Source organism: Phyllostomus hastatus, unplaced genomic scaffold (genome assembly GCF_019186645.2).
Source record: "Phyllostomus hastatus isolate PE091 unplaced genomic scaffold, TTU_PhHast_1.1 phas_contig_34, whole genome shotgun sequence".
NCBI classification, from domain to species: Eukaryota; Metazoa; Chordata; class Mammalia; order Chiroptera; family Phyllostomidae; genus Phyllostomus; species Phyllostomus hastatus.
In genome coordinates, this window is record NW_025333857.1 from 26,978,567 (window position 1) to 26,999,270 (window position 20,704).

A 20,704-nucleotide genomic window follows, 5' to 3' on the forward strand; every position below is an offset into this window, starting at 1 on the left:
AGCTGTGCAGAAACTTCTAATTTTGATGAGGTCCCATTTGTTTATTCTTTCCTTTATGTCCCTTGCTCTAGGAGACATGTCAGTAAAAAAGTTTCTGTGTGAAATATCTGAGATTTTCCTGCCTACATTCTTTTCTAGGACTTTAATGGTGTCATGGTTTATATTTAAGTCTTTTATCCATCTTGAATTTATTTTTGTATAAAGTGTAAGTTGGTGCTTGAGTTTCATTTTTTTGCACATAGCTGTCCAGTTCTCCCAACACCATTGGTTGAAGAGGCTATTTTTATTCCATTTTATGTTGCTGCTTCCTTTGTCAAATATTATTTGACCATAGAGACTTGGGTTTATTTCTGGGTTCTCTGTTCTGTTCCATTGGTCCATGTGCCTGTTTTTATGCCAGTACCAGGCTGTTTTGATTACAGTGGCCTTGTAGTATAGTTTAGTGTCAGGTATTGTGATCCCTCCTACTTTACTCTTCTTTCTCAAAATTGCAGCAGCTATTCGGGGTTGTTTATGGTTCCATATAAATTGTTGAAGTGTTTGTTCTATGTCTGTGAAATAAGCCAATGGTACTTTAATAGGTATTGCATTGAATGTGTAAATTGCTTTTGGTAGTATGGATATTTTGATGATATTAAGTCTTCCAATCCATGAACATGGTATATGTTTCCATTTGTTTGTGTCTTCCTTGATTTCTCTCCTCAGTGTTATGTAGTTTTCTGAATACAGGTCCTTTACCTCTTTGGTTAGGTTTATTCCTAGGTATTTTATTTTTCTTTTTGCTATTTCAAATGGGACTTTTTTCTTGATTTCTGCTTCTGCTGTTTCATTGTTGGTGTACAGAAATGCCTTTGATTTCTGGATATTGACTTTGTATCTCGCTGTTTTGCCAAATTCATTTATTAGGTCAAGCAGTTTTTTGGTGGAGTCTATAGGATTTTCTATGTACACTATCATGTCATCTGCAAACAGTGACAGTTTTGTTTCCTCCTTTCCGATTTGGATGCCTTTTATTTCTTTTTCTTGTCTGGTTGCTGTGGCTAAAACTTCCAGTACTATATTGAATAGAAGTGGTGAAAGTGGACATCCTTGTCTTGTTCCTGATCTTAGTGGAAAAGATTTTAGTTTTTGCCCATTGAGTATGATGTTCTTTGTAGGTCTCTCATATATGACCTTTATTATGTTGAGGAATGCTCCCCCTATTCCCACTTTGCTGAGTGTTTTTATCATGAATGGGTGCTGTACCTTATCAAATGCTTTTTCTGCATCTATTGATATGATCATGTGGTTTTTGTCTTTGCTTTTGTTTATGTGATGTGTTACATTTACAGATTTGCAAATATTGTACTATCCTTGCATCCCTGGAATGAATCCCACTTGGTCATGGTGTATGATCTTTTTAATATACTGTTGGATGCAGTTTGCCAGTATTTTGTTGAGGATTTCAGCGTCAATGTTCATCAGCAATATTGGCCTGAAGTTTTCTTTCTTTGTTCTGTCTTTATCTGGTTTTGGAATTAGGATGATATTGCCCTCATAAAAAGAGTTTGGGAGTCTTCCATCTTTTTGGATTTTTTGAAATAGTCTGTGAAGGATAGGGGTTAGCTCTTCCTTAAATGCTTTGTAGAATTCTCCTGTGAAACCATCTGGTCCAGGGCTTTTGTGTGTTGGGAGTTTTTTGATTACTGCTTCAATTTCTTTTTGCTGTTATTGGTTTGTTCAGGCTTTCTGCTTCTTTTTCATTGAGTTTTGGAAGATTATATTTTTCTAGAAATTTGTCCATTTCATCTAGGTTTTCAAATTTCTTGGCATACAGTTCTTTGTAGTAATTTCTTACAGTCCTTTGTATTTCTGTGGTATCTGTTGTAATCTCTCCTCTTTCATTTCTGATTGTGTTTATTTGGGTTTTCTCTCTTTTTTTCTTGATGTGTCTGCTTAAAGGATTGTTGATTTTGTTTATCTTTTCAAAGAACCAGCTCTTGGATTCATTGATCCTTAGAATTGTGCTTTTAGTCTCTATGTCATTTAATTCTGCTCTGATCTTGGTTATCTCCTTCCTTCTGCTTGCTCTGGGCTGTCTTTGTTGTTGTTCCTTGAGTTCTTGTAGAAGTAGGGTTAGGTTGTTTGTTTGGAATGTTTCTAACTTTTTTTTAGGCGGGCCTGTATCGTTATGAACTTCCCTCTCAGGACTGCCTTGGCTGTGTCCCATAAGTTTTGGGTTGTTGTGAGTTCATTTTCATTTGTTTCCAGAAACCTTTTGATTTCTTCCCTAATATTATTCTTGACCCATTCATTGTTTAATAGCATGCTATTTAATCTCCATGAATTTGAGTGTTTTGGGGTTTTATCCTTGGGGTTGGTTTCTAGCTCCAGTCCCTTCTGATCTGAGAAAATGCTTGGTATGATTTCAATTTTTTTTAAATTGTTGAGGCTTTTTTTGTGTCCTATCATGTGGTCAATCTTTGAAAATGTTCCATGTACATTTGAAAAGAATGTGTATTTAAGCTTCTTTGGGATGGAGGGTTCTGTATATATCAGTAAATCCCATTTAATTTAGGGTATTGTTCAATGCCACAATATGTTTGTTGATATTTTGTTTGGAAGATCTGTCCGTTTTTGACAGTGGGTGTTAAAATCTCCCACTATAATTGTGTTGTCAATATCTTTCTTGAATTTCTCTAAGATTTTCTCTATGTATTTGGGTGCTCCTATGTTGGGTGCATATATATTTACAATATTTATGTCTTCTTGGTGGATTCTTCCCTTGAGTATTATGAAATGACCTTCTGAGTCTCTCTTTATGGTCCTTTTTTGGAAGTCTATTTTGTCAGATATGAGTATTGCTACCCTGGCTTTTTTTCCCTGCCCATTTGCTTGGAAAATTTGTTTCCAGCCCTTCACTTTCAGCCTGTGCAGATCTTTTATCCTGAGATGGGTCTCTTGTAGGCAGCATATTTGTGGGTCATGTTTTCTTATCCAATCAGCTATTCTATGTCTTTTGATTGGAGCATTTAATCCATTTATGTTTAAGGTTATTATTGATAGGTACTTATTCATTGCCTTTTATATATGTGTGTTCCTCTCTTACTCTTTTCCTTTCTTTCCTTAAAGCAGTCCCTTTAGCATCTGTTGCAGAGCTGGTTTAGTGGAGGTGTATTCTTTTAGACTTCTTTTATCTGAGAAGCTTCTTATTTGGCTTTCTATCTTGATTGAGAGCCTTGCTGGGTAAAGTAGTCGTGGTTGCAGGCCTCTGGTTCTCATTACTTAGAATATTTCTTGCCATTCTCTTCTGGCTTGGAGTGTTTCCATTGAGAAGTCAGATGTTAGCCTTATTGAGGCTCCCTTGTATGTTACTTCCTGTTTCTCCCTTGCTGCCTTTAAGATTCTCTCTTTGTCTTAAAATTTTGCCATTTTAATTATGTGTTTTGAGGTGGGTCTCTTTGGGTTCCTCTTGATTGGGACTCTCTATGTTTCCTGGATTTGTGTGACTTTTTCTCTCATCAAATTAGGGAAGTTTTCCATCATTACTTTTTCAAATAGGTTTTCTATCCCTTGTTCTTCTTCTTCTCCTTCTGGTATCCCTATTATATGGATATTATTACATTTCATATTGTCTTGCATTTCTCTTAATCCTTCTTCATTCTTTCTGAGCCTCTTTTCCTTTTCTTGCTCTTTCTGGGTGTTTTCTTCTACTTTGTCCTCTAGCTCACTGATTTGATCTTCTGCTTCATCGATCCTGCTTTTCATTCCTTCTACTGTGTTCTTCAGTTCAGAAATTGTATTCTTCATTTCCTCTTGGCCCTTGAGAGTTTCTATTTCCTTTTTCATGCTGATGTAGTTTTCAGTGAGTTCATTGTAGCTTCCCTGTAGTTTCTGGTAGCTCATTGTGAGCTCATTGAGCTTTCTGACAATCATTGCTTTGAACTCAATATCTGATAGTTGAATTGCCTCTATTTCATTTAGCATTCTTTCTGAGGCTTCCTCCTTTCCTTTCATTTGGGGATTGTTTCTTTGTCTTCCCATTGTTTGTGAGACTCTTCTTGTTAGCCTCAGCTTCTTATTGATCTGTTTTGGCTCCCTGGGTTTATGTGGTGAACTTCTTTAGTAGAATAGTAGTGAGTTTCAGTGGTGCAGTTTCCTTGATCTCCCAAGCTCACTGGTCTTGGGCTGTCATTTAAGTTGGATTTGTGTTTGCCTTCGGGTTTTGATTGTTGTTGAGTCTTTTCTTTGGTGGTTCCTTCCCACCAGCTGGTTAAATGAGGGTTACTCTGTCCACCACCTCCTGTATTTTTTTTGTGCTGGTGAGGGCAGGTTGTGTTGAAGCTGGTTCTTCCATGTGTATAAGGTTTAAAGAATTCTTGTTCAGTTGTTTGTATTGGGTACTGTCTCTACTGTTTAGTTGTATTTCCAGATAGGTTCTGGATTGAGGTTTGTGTGGTTACTACTCCCTCCTTCACCTTCTTCTGTTGTCATCTGTTAGTGGTTCCTTTGTTGTTGGGTTTCCTCTTCCAGTGGGTATCCTGGTGTTCACCACCTCAACCTATTCTTTTTTGTCATCAGTTGCAGGGGGAAGGCAAAATGGTTTAAGACAGCAACAGAGAATTCTATGCTATTTACAGTAGTAGCAAGTAGGGAAGAGACCAGCTAGCTGATTTTTAGAAAGGATGGAAAGAAGATAAGACTCTTGTTGGGGAAGGAAGGATTGTGAGTTGGATCTATAAAGCAGAGAGATTGTGGGAGGTCAGATTCTGAGGTAAGGTGAGAGTAAAGGATAATAAATATGTGTAGTGTGTAAGAGAATAGAGTTAACCACTACAGTAATAGAGTTCAGGAAACTTTGAAATGGGCTAAGATCTTGGGGGGGTGGGGGGTTGTGAAGTAATTACAATTGCATGGAACAGCAGTTATTTACAATAATATTATGGCAACAATCATATGACAGAATTTATGAGATCTAGGTAACAAGAATAGGGAGTACAGAAACTCGAGTAGTGTGCTAATGGAACACAGGTGAGTTAAAAGACAGTAGATTAGCAATACAGTATGGAAAGAGATATCAGGGGAAAGCTGTCAGGTCATACAATATATCCAGCCTAGCAAAGCAGACTATAAAAAAAGAAGAGGGATATAAAAATACTATTTAAAAAAGATGTAGGAATACTGGAAAAATAATAATAATAATACAAATATGCAATAACTTGCAGGTTCTCTGTAATAGCAGAGTGAAATTTATCTCACTGTCCCAGCTGTTGTGATGCCCCTTCTTTGAGTTCAACTTTGGTCTTTTCACAGATCCAGGATTTTGTCTCACTTGTAGGTATTTAGACAAAATTTAAAAAAGTAAAAATAGAAAAGGCAGACGAAGGAAGGAAGAAGAGATAAAATTGGAGGACAGGAAGGAGGAAGGAATAAAACAAGAAATCAGGTAAGAGAGGAAAAAGAAATCAAAAGAGAATAAAAACAATAAAAATTAAAAATTGTTAAAAAAAATAGAATCAAATTAAAAAGTCTCTTGGTTTCAAAGTGGCCAAACCGGTTTTTCTGCTCTTGCTCGCTGCAGCAGGCTGAAGGGTGATTGGTATGGCTTTTCTTCCTCGGCCAGCGGAGCTTCGCACTGGCTCCTCAGCCTTGCACCCTGGGTGTGGGAATCAGGTCTTTCCCCAGGGTTACTGCTGTGGACTGGGGTGCAGGGATGCTCTCCCTGCATGCATACCCATGTACCCATGCACGCCCACAGCTGGGTAGCAGGGAGGCTGGAGCCACTGATCACTTTAGGAGAATTCCCCAAACAGTGTCTGTGTCTATACACTCCTTCCTCTTGAGAAATTCCTCCTGTTCAAGCCTGCCACTCCCCACAGTGGCTTGGCTTCTCCCACTGCCAAACGCTCCAGCCAGGCTGGTGACTGTGGGGGTCCAGGCTTGCTGCGTGACCCAGCCTCTCCAGTGTCTACAGCCTCCAAAGGTACTCATAGCCCTTGTGTGTTTGCTAGCACCTGGATTCCTCCCAGTGCCGCTCAGACCTTGTTTGGCTGGGGAGGGAGCAGTTGTCCCAGCTCTCTCCCAAGGACTCTGTGGCAAACCCAGCAGTGGGCCCTGGGCCTGGGGCTGCAGCCCCTGGACCACATGCTGGTCCCAGGACCCTACCTTGTTGCAGTACTCTTCTTAGGGTCCGGTTTTTCAGTTCTGCCACAATCCTTGATCCCCTATTTTCAAAAATGCTGAAGTATGTCGGTTGCTTACTTCTTTACTCCATAAATCGGTCAGGATTTTCTCCCCTGAGCAGAGGGAAGCGGAATCTGCTCCTTCTTACTCCGACGCCATCTTAGCCCTCCGAAAATGAATTCATTTAATAGGTGGCAATACTAAACTAAGCTTAAGCATTCTGACTTTTGTCCAATAGGATTTTCAAGTCCATCTCCACTTTTGCTCTCTGAGAGTTGAGGGACATGGCAGAATTAACCATAACTTAGGTAGGGTAGGGTACACAGGAGCCCTGGAATGGATGTTCCTAGTTTCTAGGAGCTCTAAGGAAAGGATTCTGATTTTTAGTGAACCATCCTCATCTTCACCAACGTGTGAATACTTCCCTCTTAGAGCTGCTCTATCTGAAGCGGAGGTCCCATGATTCTAAGATAACTTGGTGCTGTCATCCCAATAGCTGCCTCCACTTATTTTAAATACCTCCTCCCAGACATAGTGTGGCATGTAAAGTCTGTTAGAAGCAACTGGCTGACTCAGACTCCTCGCTCTACCACTTCTTCTAGGAGACCCGATGTATATTACTTAGCCTTCCTGTGTCTCAGTTTTGTTTCTATAAAATGGGGCTGGGAAGAGTTCTTTCCTAATGAGGGTATTGACACTAAATGAGGTAAGGGATTTACAAGAGTATGTTCTCAATAAAAGTTAGTGGTTGCTGCATTTGCTCTCGATAAAACAAAAGGAATTCTGTCACAGAGCTGAGTTTTCTCCAGCAATACAAAAAGAATATGTGCATAGTGCTTATTACTGGTAGGCATTTCAGGGTGAGAAGTATCTGAAAGATACAGTAACATACAGTTTGCTGTGTGACTCCAGAGAACGATCTGTCCCAGGCCCTCTACTATAAGTGTTACCTTCTTTTTGTCAGCGTTATTGACTCCTGCGCCAGAAAGCTTTGACTCACCCACCTGAGAAGCTAAAGCTGACCTGGAAGTTATGCTTCAAGAAGAAAAAGAAGCACCTCTTACATAACTTGAAAAGTATAAAAGATGCAGTGCTAAAAACCACTGTCCTGAATTTTTCCAAAGTGCCATAAATCTCTTTGCACAAGGGTCTCCAGTCATTGCCAAAATATCTTTTGCCTGGTTGTTTTTTGTTGTAAGATACACTAGAAGAAAGTTAATGAACTCCCTCCCATTGGATTGTGCATTTGCGCTTCAAGGCTGTAAAAGTGTAACTATTTCCAGTTCTACACATCTAAATTATGCCCCGTGTTTGTTTTACGGTTTCTCAGCAATATCCTGACTTTAATTCGATCACTTCCTGTGAGTTTGTCTACTTCCTCATGCAAAGCTGATTCTCCTTCTCTTTTTTCTCTCTCTCCCCACCCCCTCCCTTATACTTTCTGCTTGTTTAGATCATCTCTCTCTCTCCAATAACCTTTCAGTGGCTCAGCGTTTTGCTGCATTGAGTGAGTGAGGCTGGAAACGGAGCCAAGTGACAAAGTGAAACAACCGCTCAGCCTCACAGAGAGAGTGTGCTTTGTGCTATTTCTGGCCAGAGCAGATGTGGCCTGGTGGTCTTTGGGGAACAATATCTTTCAAGTAAAATTAAATTACTAAGATTAGGACCAAAATGATGCAAATCCTTTATTTGCAGACAGATCATGAACTGGAGCCAGGTGGAGAGAAGACTAGATTGGAACTCACTCCAGATCCTCTTCTGGGTTTCTTCCAGATGACCCCCAATCACCTATCTGGTCTCAGTGAGTACCTGTGACTTACAAAAAAAAAAAATTTAAATCAACGACAACAAAAATAAATAGGAAGAGTGTAATAACAAAACCATATGTACCATTGAGTTCTCAGCAATGCTAACATTTTGACAAGTTCACTTCAGACCTGGCTGAGTTCTCCAGTTCCTCCTCACTCCCATTTTCCCTCTTCCCATGCCACAGGTCAGCACTGCCTTGGATCCTCGTGCTTTCCTACTTCTGTGTACACATATACCTTTCACAATAGGTACTGTCATTTTCCATGTTTTAAACTTTTAAGTAAATGGAAGCCTGCTGTACATATTATGCAACAGTCTTTCTCTGAATTTAGCATCAGGTTTCAGCCACATAGCTCTGGTCCATTCATTTTCACTGCTACATGGTGTAACATTTTATAAACTAACCACTATTTCTATGTATTCATTTTTCTGTTGATGAACAGTTAGATTGCTTCTTTTAAATTTATTTTTATTTTTCACTTACAACTGACATACAATGTTATATTAGTTTTTGGTATATCACTTCATGATTCCACATTCATATACCTGATGAAGTGATCACCAGATAAGTCTAGTATCTATCTGACACCATATCACAGTATTATTGACTATATTTCCTATGCTGTACTTCACATCTCTGTGACTATTTTTATCACTATCAGTGTGTATTTTTAATTCCTTCAAATTTTTCAACCCCTCCCCCTGCCAACCTTCTCCCATCTGGCAAACATCAATTTGTTTCTGTTTTGTTTGTTTTTTTTTTAGATTCCACATACAAGTAAAATTGTATGGTATTTGTCTTTGTCTAACTTATTTTGTTTGGCATAATACCCTCTAAGTCCATCCATGTTATCATAAGTGGCAGATTTCATTCTTTTTATGATTGAGTAATATTCCATTGTGTACATGTATGAGACATGCCACAACTTTACCCAAATGTCTATTGGTGGACACCTATGTAGCTTCCATGCCTCAGCTATAGTAAGTAAAGCTGCCATGAACATATGGGTGCAAATATCTTTTCAAATGAGAGCTTTAGATTTCTTTGGATAAATAGCCAGAAGTGGAATTGCTGGGTCATATGGTGGTTCTGTTTTTTATATTTTGAGAGACCTCTATATGGTTTCCAAAGTGGCTGCACCAATGAACAATCCTGCCAACAGTGCACAAGGCTCCCCTTTTTCCACATCCTAACCGGCACTTGTTGTTTGTTGATTTATTGAGGATAGCCATTCTAATAAGTATGAGGTGATACCTCACTGTGGTTTTTATTTTCACTTCTCTGATTTGTGATGTTGAGTACCTTTTCTTTGGTTTATTGTCCATTTGCACGTCCTCTTGGAAGAAATGTTTGTTCAAGTCCTCAGCCTTTTTTTAAAAACCAAATTATTTTTTTATTTTGATGTTAAGATGTATGAATACCTTAGATATTTTAGATGTTAACCCCATATTGGATGTATCACTGATAAATATTTTCTCCCATTCAGTAGATTATCTATTTGTTTCATTGAAGGATTCCTTTGCTGTGAAAAAACTCTTTACCTTAAGGTAGTCCCATTTGTGTTTGTTTGTTTGTTTGCTTGTTTCCCGTGCCTGAGGAAACATATCCAAAAAGAAAATATTAACTAAGAGCGATGTCAAAGCATTTACTGCTTATATTTTCTTCTATGAGTTTTATGGTTTCAGGTCTTACATTTAGGTCTTTAATCCATTTTGACTTTATTCTCATGTATGGTGTGAGAGATGAACCAGTTTTCACTCTTTTGTAAGTATCTGTCCAGTTTTCCCAACATCATTTATTGAAGACACTATCTCTATCCCAATGTATGTTCTCACCTCTAATGTTAATTGACTAAATAGGCATGGGGTTATTTCTGAGCTCTCTATTGTGTTCCATTGATCTATGTGTCTGTTTTTTATGTCAGTATCAGGATACCTCCAGCTTTGTTCTTTCTCAAGATTGCTTTAGCTATTTAGGGTCTTGTAGGTCCATATAAATTTTAGGATTATTAGTTCTAGTTATGTGAAAAGTACCATTGGTATTTTGATAAGGAGTGCACTGAGTCTGTAGATTACCTTGGGTAGTATGGATATTTTAACTGTGTTACTTCTTCCTATTCATGAGCATTATATATCTTTTCATTTATTTCTATTATCTCCAATTTCTTTCAGGGATGTCCAACCTGCAGCCCGCAGGCCACATGCATCCTAGTATGGCTATAAATGTAGCCCAACACAAAGTTGTAAATTTACTTAAAACATTATGAGATTATCTTTGTGATTACATGTTGCAATGTATTTAATGTGTGTGGCCCAACACACCCTTCTTCTTCCAGTGTGGCCCAGAGACACCAAAAGGTTGGACACCCCTTATAGTTTTCCAAGTACAAATTTTTAACCTCCTTAGTTAAATTTATTTTTAGGTATTTACTCTTTTGATGCAATTTTAAATAGAATTTTCTTAATTTCTCTTTCCAATAGTTTGTTATTGGTGTATAAAATGCAACTGGTTTCTTAATATTAAATTTGTTTATTCTAATAATTGTTGGTGGAATCTTTAAGGTTCTCTAGATACAGTATTATGTCATCTGTAAATAAGTTTTACTTCTTCCTTTCCAATTCAGATGCCCTTTCTTTCTTTCTTTCTTTCTTTCTTTGATTCCTATGCCATGTCTTCTGTTACTATGCTGAATAAAAATGGTAAAAGGGGACATTCTTGTCTGCTCCTGATCTCAATGAAAAAACCTTCAGCTTTCACTGCTGGGTGTGATGATAGCTGTGGGTTTGTCATATATGGCCTTTGTTATGTTCAGGTGTGCTCCCAATAGCATCGGGAGCACACCTGAACATGGTGTATCACATTACATGGTGTATCACATTAATTGATTTGCAGATATTGAGCCAACCCTGCATCCCAGAAATAAATCTCACCTAATCATGGTATATGATCCTTTCTTGTAGTGTCTTTGTCTTGTTTTGGTATCAAGGTAATGCTAACCTTATAAAATGAGCTTGGGAGTCTTCCCTCCTCTTCAGTTTTTTGGAATATTTGAGAATAGGTATGTTCTTATTTGAATATTTGGAAAAATTTATCTGTGAAGACATCTTTTTCAGGGCTTTTGTTTGTTGGGAGGTTTTTTTTTTGTTTGTTTGTTTGTTTGTTTTTACTGATTTGATTTTATTAGTAGTTATAGATCTTCTCTTCCTAATTAGGTTTCTTCCTAATTTAGTCTTGGAAAACTGTATTTGTCTAGGAATTTATCCATTTTTTCCAGCTGTTCAATTTTTAGGCATCTAATTGTTCATAGTGTTTTCTTATAATTATTTGTATTTCTGTAATGTTGGTTGTCACTTCTCTCCTTTCATTTCTGCTTGTATTTATTTGGGTTCTTTTTCTTGATGAATATGGTTAAAGGTTTATAAATTTTATTTATCTTTTTGAAGAACCAGCTCTTGATTTCATTGGTGTGTTGTATTGTTTTTTAGAGTCTATTTTGCTTATTCCTGTTCTGATCTTCGTTATTTTCTTTGTTTACTTTGGACTTTATTTTTCTCTTTCTAGTTCTTTTAGGTATATGGTTTATTTGGGATTTTTCTTGTTTCATGACACAGGCCTGTGTTACTATAATTTTCCTCTTAGAATGGCATTGGCTGTGTCCCAAGGATTTGAGGTCATTTTGTTATTATTTTCATTTGTCTCAAGATATCTTTTGATTTCTTCCTTTATCTGATTCTTAACCCATTTATTGTTTAGTAGCATGTTATATAGCCTGCATGTGTTCTCTTTGTTGTTGTTTTCTTCTCATAGTTGATTTCTAATTTTATACCATTGTGATCAGAGAAAATGACTGATACAATTTCAGTTTTTTAAACTCTATTGAGACTTGTTTTGTGGCCTAACATGGTCTGTTCTGGAAAATGTTCCATGTGCACTTGAGGAAAAAAATGGATATTCTAGCCCTAGCTGGCATAGTTCAGTCGATTGAGCACAGGCTGCGAACCAAAGTGTCGCAGGTTCGATTCCCAGTCAGGGTACATGCCTGGGTTGCAGGCCATGACCCCCACAGCAACTGCACGTTGATGTTTCTCTCTCTCTCTCTCTCTCTCTCTCTCTCTCTCTCTATCTCCCTCCCTTCCCTCTCTAAAAATAAATAAATAAAATCTTTTTAAAAAATGTATATTCTGTTGCTTTGGGGTGAAATACTCTAAAAATATCAATTAAAGCTTTTTTGTATAATGCGTCATTTAAGGCCACTGCTTCCATGTTGATTTTGTGCATGATCTATCCATTGATGTCAGTGGAGTTTCAAAGTCCTCTACTGTGACTGTGCTGTTGTCAGTGTCTCCCTTTATGTTTGTCAGTATTTATATTTAGGCACTCCTATGTTAGGTGTCTAGATGTTTGAGAGTTATGTCCTCTTACTGGATCGATCCCTTTATTATTAAGAAATGCCCTTCTTTGTCTCTCGTTAGCCCTACTCTTAGAGCCTACCTTGCCTGAGATATGTATTTCTACCTCAGTATTTTTGTGTGTGTTTCCACTGTATAAAATACCTTTTTCTATTCTTTCATTTTTAGTGTCTGTGTGTCTTTTGATCAGAAGTGGGTCTCTTATAGGCAGCGTATGTGTGGATCTTGTCCTTTTTTTCTATTCAGCCACCGTGTTTTTATTTGAAGCATTTAGTCCATTTACACTGAAAGTGATTATTGATAGGTATATAGTTACTACCATTTTTTTCTGATTGTTTTTATTGTCCTTACCTGTTCCTTCCTTTTTTTTCTTGCTCTCTTCTCTTATATGTTGATGACTTTATTTAGTTTGTGCTTGGATTCCTTTCTCTTTATTTCTTGTATATCTCTTGTAGATTTTCGGTTTGTGGTTAACTGTGCTTCCTATGTACCAAGTTTTGGTTACAGAAGTGTATTTTAAGTTGGTGGTTACTTAAGTTCAAACACATGCTAAAATCACTACAATGTTTACTCACCTCCACCATGTTTGTTTTTGTCATTATGTTTTACTTCTTTTGGTGCATGTGTGTTTGTATGTATCCCTTAATTTATAATTGTAATCCCATGTGATCCTACTACTTTTGCTCTTTAACCTTTTTTTAGCTTTACCATCCATTGAACCGTTGCTTTTAGTGTTTGTCAGTGAGAATTTTTCCTTTTTTATATTTTCTTGTACATATTTTTATCTTTTCTTCTTAAAGACATTCCTTTAACATTTCTTGTGATACTGTCTTAATAGTGATAAATTTCTTTATTTTTATTCTTGTCTGGGAAACTATCTGCCTTTGATTCTAAGTGATAGCCCTGCTGGGTATAGTAACTGTGGCTGTAGATCATTGCTTTTCATCAATTTGAATATTTCATGCCAACACCACCTGCCTACAAAGTTTCTGTTGAAAAATCAGCTAACAGTCTTATGGGAACTTCCTTGTATGTAATTAACTGCTTTTCTCTTGCTATTTTTAAGATTCTCTCTTTGTCTTTAACCTTTGGCATTTTAATTATAATGTTTCTTGGTGTGGGCCTCTTTTGGTTTATCTTTTTGGGACTCTCTGCACTTCCTATACTTGTGTGTCTATTTCCTTCACCAGGTTAGAGAAGTTTTCCATTATTATGTCCTCCCTCTCTCTGTTCTCCTTTTGGTACTCCTATGATGCGAATGTTGTTATGCTCAATGTTGTCTCAGAGATCCATTAAGCTATTCTCAATTTTTTTAATCCTTTTTTTTTTGTTTTGGCATCTTAATTGGATATTTTCTTCTACCTTGTCTCTGTTTCCTCTAATTTGTGATTGATTCCCTTTAGAGTATTCTTCATTTCAGTTATTGCATTCCTCATTTCTGACTGGTTCTTTTCTATGTTTTCTATCTCATTGTAAGGTTTTCATGAAGTTCATCTCCTCTTTCCCTAACTTTATTGAGCATCCTAATAACCAGTGTTTTGAATTCTGTATCTGGTAGATTGCTTGTATCCATTTTGTTTAGTTCTTTTTCTTTAGTTTTGTCCTGTTCTTTTATTTGGTACATGTCTGTCTCCTAATTTTGGCTGCCTCCCTGTGTTTGTTTCTATATATTAGGTAACTGCTACATCTCCCAGTCTAGGAAGAGTGGCCTTATGTAGTAGTTGTTCTTGAGGCCCAGTAGGCATAGTATTCCTGGTTACCTGAGCTGGGTGCTTTAAGGGTGTCTTTTGTATGGGTTATCTGTGTCCTCCTATTGTAGTTGAATTTGAATAGTTAGCACATCCGTAGATGGGATTAACCCTCAGGCTGACTGGCTGTGAGGACTAGCTGTGACTACCACAGGCAAGCTATTGTGTGAGGGCTGACCCCATGAACCAGGAGTCACTTTATCAGGGTTCTGCTGCCAGCTGGGTCTGCCCTTGGGGTGGGTCATTTGTGGAGTTGGTTGTTTGGTGCTGTGGTATGATGGGAAGTTGGCTGCTGGGTGTGTTAGCCAGCTTTTAGTTGTTGGGTTCTAGAGCCTTTGGGGAAGAGCTCCAATGCAGGCCAGGGTCAGCTGCTATATGTGCTCAGTTTAGAACCACCTGGTGGGAACTACAAAGTGATCTGCTGTTGGTTACTACTTTTTCTGGGTTTGGAGGCACTTGGGAGAGACTATGCTGTGAACTGAGGCCAGTTGCCATTAGTGCTACAATGTGAACTGAGCCCAGCTGCCCCTTGTGCCGGGCTTGTCCTGTTTAGTTGAAGCTATGTTTCAAACCAAAACTGGCCATAGCTTATACCAGGCTTGGGGCCACTTGATGAAAGTTGCTGTGCAAGTTGAGACTGATCACAATCTGTGCTTTACTTGGGGCAACTTAGCAAGAGGTAAGGGCATGAAGAGGCCAGCTGCTGCTTGTTTGAAGTTTGTGAAGAAATTTTTGGAAAGTTTGCAGCATGAGCCAAGGCAGGCAACTTGTGTAGAAAAGCCACTGGAAGTGGCTTGGGCCTTGAGTTGGAGTTGAGTGGGCTAAGTCCTCAAGGAATTGCCAGGGTGGGATGAACAGTGTTAGGCTAATTCGTGGAGAATTGAGATTTAGTGCCTACCTGCACCTGCCAGGTGGGTGAGGGTAAAGCTCAACAAAAGAGGAGTGGTGTCTACAGGTGCTTTCATCCCAGAGAAAGCTGCTCTGACCTCTTCTCCTCCATAAGCTGTGCCCTGAAGCCATTCATTTCAGTGCCTCCCTGTATGTCACAGGTGCTTTTTGAGGGCTGTGTCTGTGCTATATCTCAGAATGAGTGTTTCTGTGAGTGAGTCAGTGTGCAGGCCCCTCAAGAGAAACATCTGAGACTCTGGCAGCCCTCCATTACTTGGATATAATCCCTTCTCATTTTCACGGCCATATGCCACGGGAATGCCCTTTCACTGGTAACCAAGGCTGGGGAGCCGAATCTGGGGCCACTTGCTCTTCAGAGGGGACCTCCTCAGCCAAGAGATCTCTCCCAGTTCTTAATTGCCACACTCTGGGTGTAGGGCCTGCCCATTCTGCACCTCTAACCCTCCCACCAGTCTCATTGGGGCTTCTTGTTCACATCCTTAGTTATATGACTTCTGTTTACCTAGTCTTCAGATGGTCCTCAATGGTGGCTGCTCTATAATTTACTTGTAATTTTGGCATGGTTTAGTTGGACACAAGCACAGAATTTGCGTAGTTCATCATCTTGACTGCAAGTCTTAGATTACTTTAAATTGCTTTTAATTTTGCATTATTTAACCAATGTTTCCTGTACTAACCAATGCATATTTCTTATGCTAACATACAAAAAGCTTCTCTAAATTAGCATTTTTCAGAAAGTTTTATCTACATGCAAAGTTAAAGATACATTTTATATGGAAACCCAGCACATGCATGTGCTACATTTATCTGTGTGTATGTACACATACATGTAGAATAAAAGTTTCTCAAAATAAAAGTTACTCAGTACTCAATAAAATACTTTAATTTTCTTTTCAGTTATAATTCAGTTTAGTCTGTTTTACACCAAAACAAAAATATACTGGTTGCAATTTACCAAGTGAATCCATGACCCAGTGATGTATGTCCAATAAGAATTTTAAAAAACTGTTCTGGGGCACATACCTAGATATGGAATTAGAGGGTCATAGGTCACACTCATATTTTCAAATTGAGGAGTTTTGTCCTTGTGAGTTCCTGTTATACATTAAATGGATATTTGTATTTAGCTAGAATTCGATGTGTTTCTAGAAGGATGCTTAAATTTTAGGTTGTTTAATATGTCATGTGGTTAGAAATGGAAGTCCTATTAAGCTTTCCTGCTTTAATTTTTCCATGCCAAAACAAAACAAAAATGCTAGACTGTTTAATATTTTTGCAAACTGCTTTCCTTGAGAGGACTTCAGGTTTGCCACAGTGTATGTAAGTTTGGGGGCATGAAGGCAATGTTGGGGCAAGGAAGGGGAGAGAATGAGTAGGTGGAATTCTGGGCTTTCACCACCATCCTTCCTCAAGGAGTCCATTTGAATATTTATCCATTGAGTTTCTGTTACATTTTATTGGAAAAAGAGGTGTATAGCTTAAAACATATTCTTTTTTAAGTATATTTTATTATTATGCTATTATAATTTCCCCAATTTTTTACCCTTTATCCCCCCTCTGCCCTGCACCCTTCAACCCTCCAGGATTCCCCTCCCCACTTAGTTCATGTTCATGGGTTGTACATGTAAATTCTTTGACTTCTGTTTCTTATACCATTCTTAATCTCTCCCTATCTATTTTATACCTACCAATTATGCTTCTTATTCCCTGTACATTTCCCCTCTCCCTTCTTCCCCCCCTCCATTGAAAACCCTCCAATGATGTCCATTTCTCTGATTCTGTTCCTGTTCTAGTTGTTTGCTTAGTTTTTGTTTTCCTTTTTTTTTTTTCCACATTTGGTTGTTGGTAGTTGTGAGTTTGTTCTCATTGTACTATTCATAGTTTTTGATCTTCTGCTATTTCTTACATGAAGCCCTTTAACATTTCATGTAATAAGGGCTTGGTAATGATGAACTCCTTTAACTTGACCTTATCTGGGAAGCACTTTATCTGCCCTTCCATTCTAAATGATAGCTTTGCTGGATAGAGTAATCTTGTGGTCCTTGCCTTTCATGACTTGGAATACTTCCTTCCAGCCCCTTCTTGCCTGTAAGGTTTCTTTTGAGAAATCAGCTGATAGCCTTAAAGGAACTCCTTTGTAGGTAACTGTCTCCTGTTGTCTTGCTGCTTTTAAGAGTCTCTCTTTCTTTTTAATCTTTGGTAACTTGATAGTGATGTGCCTTGGTGTGTTCCTCTTTGGGTCCAACTTCTTTGGGGCTTTCTGGGCTTCTTGGACTTCCTGGAAGTCTATTTCCTTTGCCAGATTGGGGAAGTTTTCCTTCATTATTTGTTCAAATAAGTTTTCAATTACTTGCTCTTTTCTTCTCCTTCTGGCACCCCCATGATTCTGATGTTAGAGTGTTTAAAGTTGTCCCAGATTTCCCTAAGCCTCTCCTCATTGTTTTGAATTCTTATTTTTTCATTCTGTTCTAGTTGGATATTTATTTCTTCCTATTGTTCCAAATCATTGATTTGAGTCCCAGTTTCTTTTCCTTCACTGTTGGTTTCCTGTATATTTTTCTTTATTTCACTTTGGGTAGCCTTCATTTGTTCCTTCATTTTTCAACTAAGCTCAATCAGTTCTGTGAGCATTCTGATTACCAGTGTTTTGAACCCTGCATCAGGAAGATTAGTGATCTCCTTATCGCTTAGCCTTTTTCTGGCATTTTGATCTGTGGTTTCATTTGGGCCATATTTCTTTGTCTCAGTGCACCTGTTATGTTGTAAAGGGGCAGATCCTTAGGTATTCGCCAGGGTGAGGTGACCCTCTTTGCTGCATTGTGGCACTGTCTGGGGGAGGGGTCAGAGAGGGAACAACGCAGCTCGCTTGCTTTCCAATGAACTCTCTCATGTGAAACTGGGAGCTTCTCCCACTGTGGCAACCCCTGCAGTAGTTTACAGCTAGCTTTGAGTCTTAAGTTTTCCATTCAACCAGCCCCAAGTCACCCGTGTGGTCTTCTGCCTTACCATGTGTCCTTTCTGCTCGGCTGCCCATCTCCTACAGGTCTGGGTGAATGTTTCTTTAACTCCTTGGTTGTCGGAGTTCCATGCAGTTTGATTTTTCTGGCACTGGTTTTTTATTGTTTTTATATTGGTTATTATCCTTCTTTTGGTTGTGCAAGGAAGTGAAGTGTTTCTAACTATGCCTCCATCTTGGCCAGAACTCCCTGAATATTCTGAAAACATTCTTCAGCTATGGGTTTAAATGTCTTCTCCAAGACTCTGTCTACATCTAAACTTGAAAGTAAGTAACTTTTAAGTCTCTAGACCATTTAAAATTGCAGCCAGAATTGAAGAACATGATGGCTTAGGGTGTAGGGCTTTGACAAATACTGTTGGTCCAACTGAGAGTCAACCCAAGTTCTTCCTGCCATGGTAGAACTTGACCTGGCTAGGGTGCTTTTAGAGTCCTGTAGGGCAAAAAGTTAGGGGTACCCTTGGACTGGGGCTGCTACTTTGGGGATAACCATTTCTATTCTGTCATTTGGGCTGCATCCACATGAGGCTGCTTTAAAAACTATTTTGGGTTGTGTTTGTTTATTCTGTGAATAAGAGCCTAAGGTACATTTTTCTGTGCTTCATTTCTGCCCCATGAACTGTTCCACGTGCTCATAAGCTCATTTGCTCAGCAGGGTATGCATACAGTTTAAACCATTACAGTCACAGATGAAATTCTATTATCATTTTAAAGTAAATATTTAGCTCCCCATGGGTTTATTTTTGCCTTCCCAAATACAGTAAGAGCATAAACACCTAGTAGTAACTTGGTAGTAAAGTGATTTGGGGGTGGGCATATGTTAACTAATTTATATAGAATCATGGATTCCTGACCTAATACCCCCACTTTCTCCCTTGCGCTCTCCACCTCCCTGGGCCTGGATGACTGCCTCTTCTCTGATCTTAGCCCATCCCCTCAATTTGTCCTGCTTGCATTTCATCTTCCTTAATCACTGTTTTCATCACATAACTCCCACTCTCAGAAACCCTTCAGGGATCTATATTTCCCACCACATCAAATACAAATGTGGTTGCCTATTTTCAAAGCTTCTCCTAATCTATTCTTTCCTTAAGACTCCAGCTTTATTCCCTTTGCCAGATGTGGTTCTGGTTCCTAGGGTTTAGAGATAATGGAATTTTTGTACACCAAAAAAAAATTTAAATTGCAATCTGCATCATTTTTCTGAAGTACAATTTAGCCTGGTTCCATTAAACAAAAGCACAAAGCAGCAGTGATTGCTCACCTCCCTCTCCCCACCCCCAGCCATATGAGTGACACTGGGGCCTCAGGGCAGTGGTGGAGGAGAGCCACTTGCTCATGGCCTATGCTTTCTCTAGATCCTGGAAGATCAGGCTCTGAGAAATGCAGCTTTATTCACTGAAGTGGTTTGTGAAAGGCTCTGCCATTTTGACAAGACAGGCAGAATGCAAGCAATTTAGAAGGCAAGTATGCAAAACAGTAAGTTTCAAACCAGGAAGGACTGCTTCAGAAACTTGGACAGAGTTCCATACTGCAGAACGCAGAACTCAGCTGATCACACAGCCCGAGGAAAGATGCCAGTGGGGATGGTAGAAGAGATTCAAGAGTATAACATCTCTGGATATAGCTTATTTTCTATAAGGCTGCACAGCGGGAGGTGAGCTTGTCTCTTGTGGGATGTGGGTTTGTTGGTCATTTACTTTGTTGTTCTGTAACTATTTCAGCAAGTCCTGGCTCTTCTTAGTAGTTGTATAATTTGGGGGCAAGTTTCTTTTCTCATAAAGTGAAGGCAATAATGGTACATAGAATATAGGGTTATTGTGAGGGTTAAATAAGGTAACACACTTTAAAACCATGGAGCATTTTCCAAGACAAACACATTAACTACTTTTCCTATATTATAATTATTACAAGTATGTATAAACGGTTTTTCATTTGAACAGTTGTTAAAATCCCTCCTTCTCTCAAAATACTTTCAGGTCAGTTTATTTTAGCCAATATTTACCAAGTGCTCATTAATTACCAGGCACTGGTGTGGCACTGATGATACTACAAATAAGATATTGACCTTGCCCTTGAGTAGCTTACTTCTAGTGAGGATGGCAAACTCATCAGTAGATCATTTTAGTTTAAGGCTAGACTGACCAATATAGTCACTATTAGCCACAGGTGGCTACAAGCAGTTGAAATGTGGCTAGTCTGAATTGAGATGTGCTCTATGTGTAAAAGACACAATGGATTTTGAAGACTTGATACTTTAAAACTTGTAAAATATATAAAGAATAATTTTTAGTATGGCACTGATTTCCTGTTGAGATGATAGCATTCTGAATATGCTGGATTAAATAAAACACACAATTCAATTTTATTTCCCTTGCTTTTAATTTTTAAAAAACGGTGCTACTAGGAAGTTTAAATATATGTGGCTCCTATTAAGTTTCTGTTGCACAGAACTGGTGGGGCGTAATACAATGACAGTTAAACCAGGGTGCTATGGGAATGGAGACAGGCACGTGTCATGCAGCCTGGAGGCTGAAGGAAGGCTGCCTGGAGGAGCAGATGCACCCTGAGCTGAGTCTTACGGGATGAGCAGAGGTTATCCAGGCAGCCACAGATGTAAAAGGCATTCCACATTGTGGTACAGGAATGG

At 38.6% G+C, this 20,704-nt stretch overlaps 1 long non-coding RNA gene across 1 annotated transcript in view; it reads left to right on the forward strand.

Moving 5' to 3' along the window:
• The window catches only part of LOC123820135, a 52,414-nt gene that overhangs the window by 15,825 nt on the left and 15,885 nt on the right, over window positions 1-20,704 (forward strand). The window contains exon 2 of the long non-coding RNA XR_006785896.1: window positions 7,858-7,963. This is a non-coding gene — a long non-coding RNA (uncharacterized LOC123820135). The remainder of the gene's footprint in view (window positions 1-7,857; window positions 7,964-20,704) is intronic.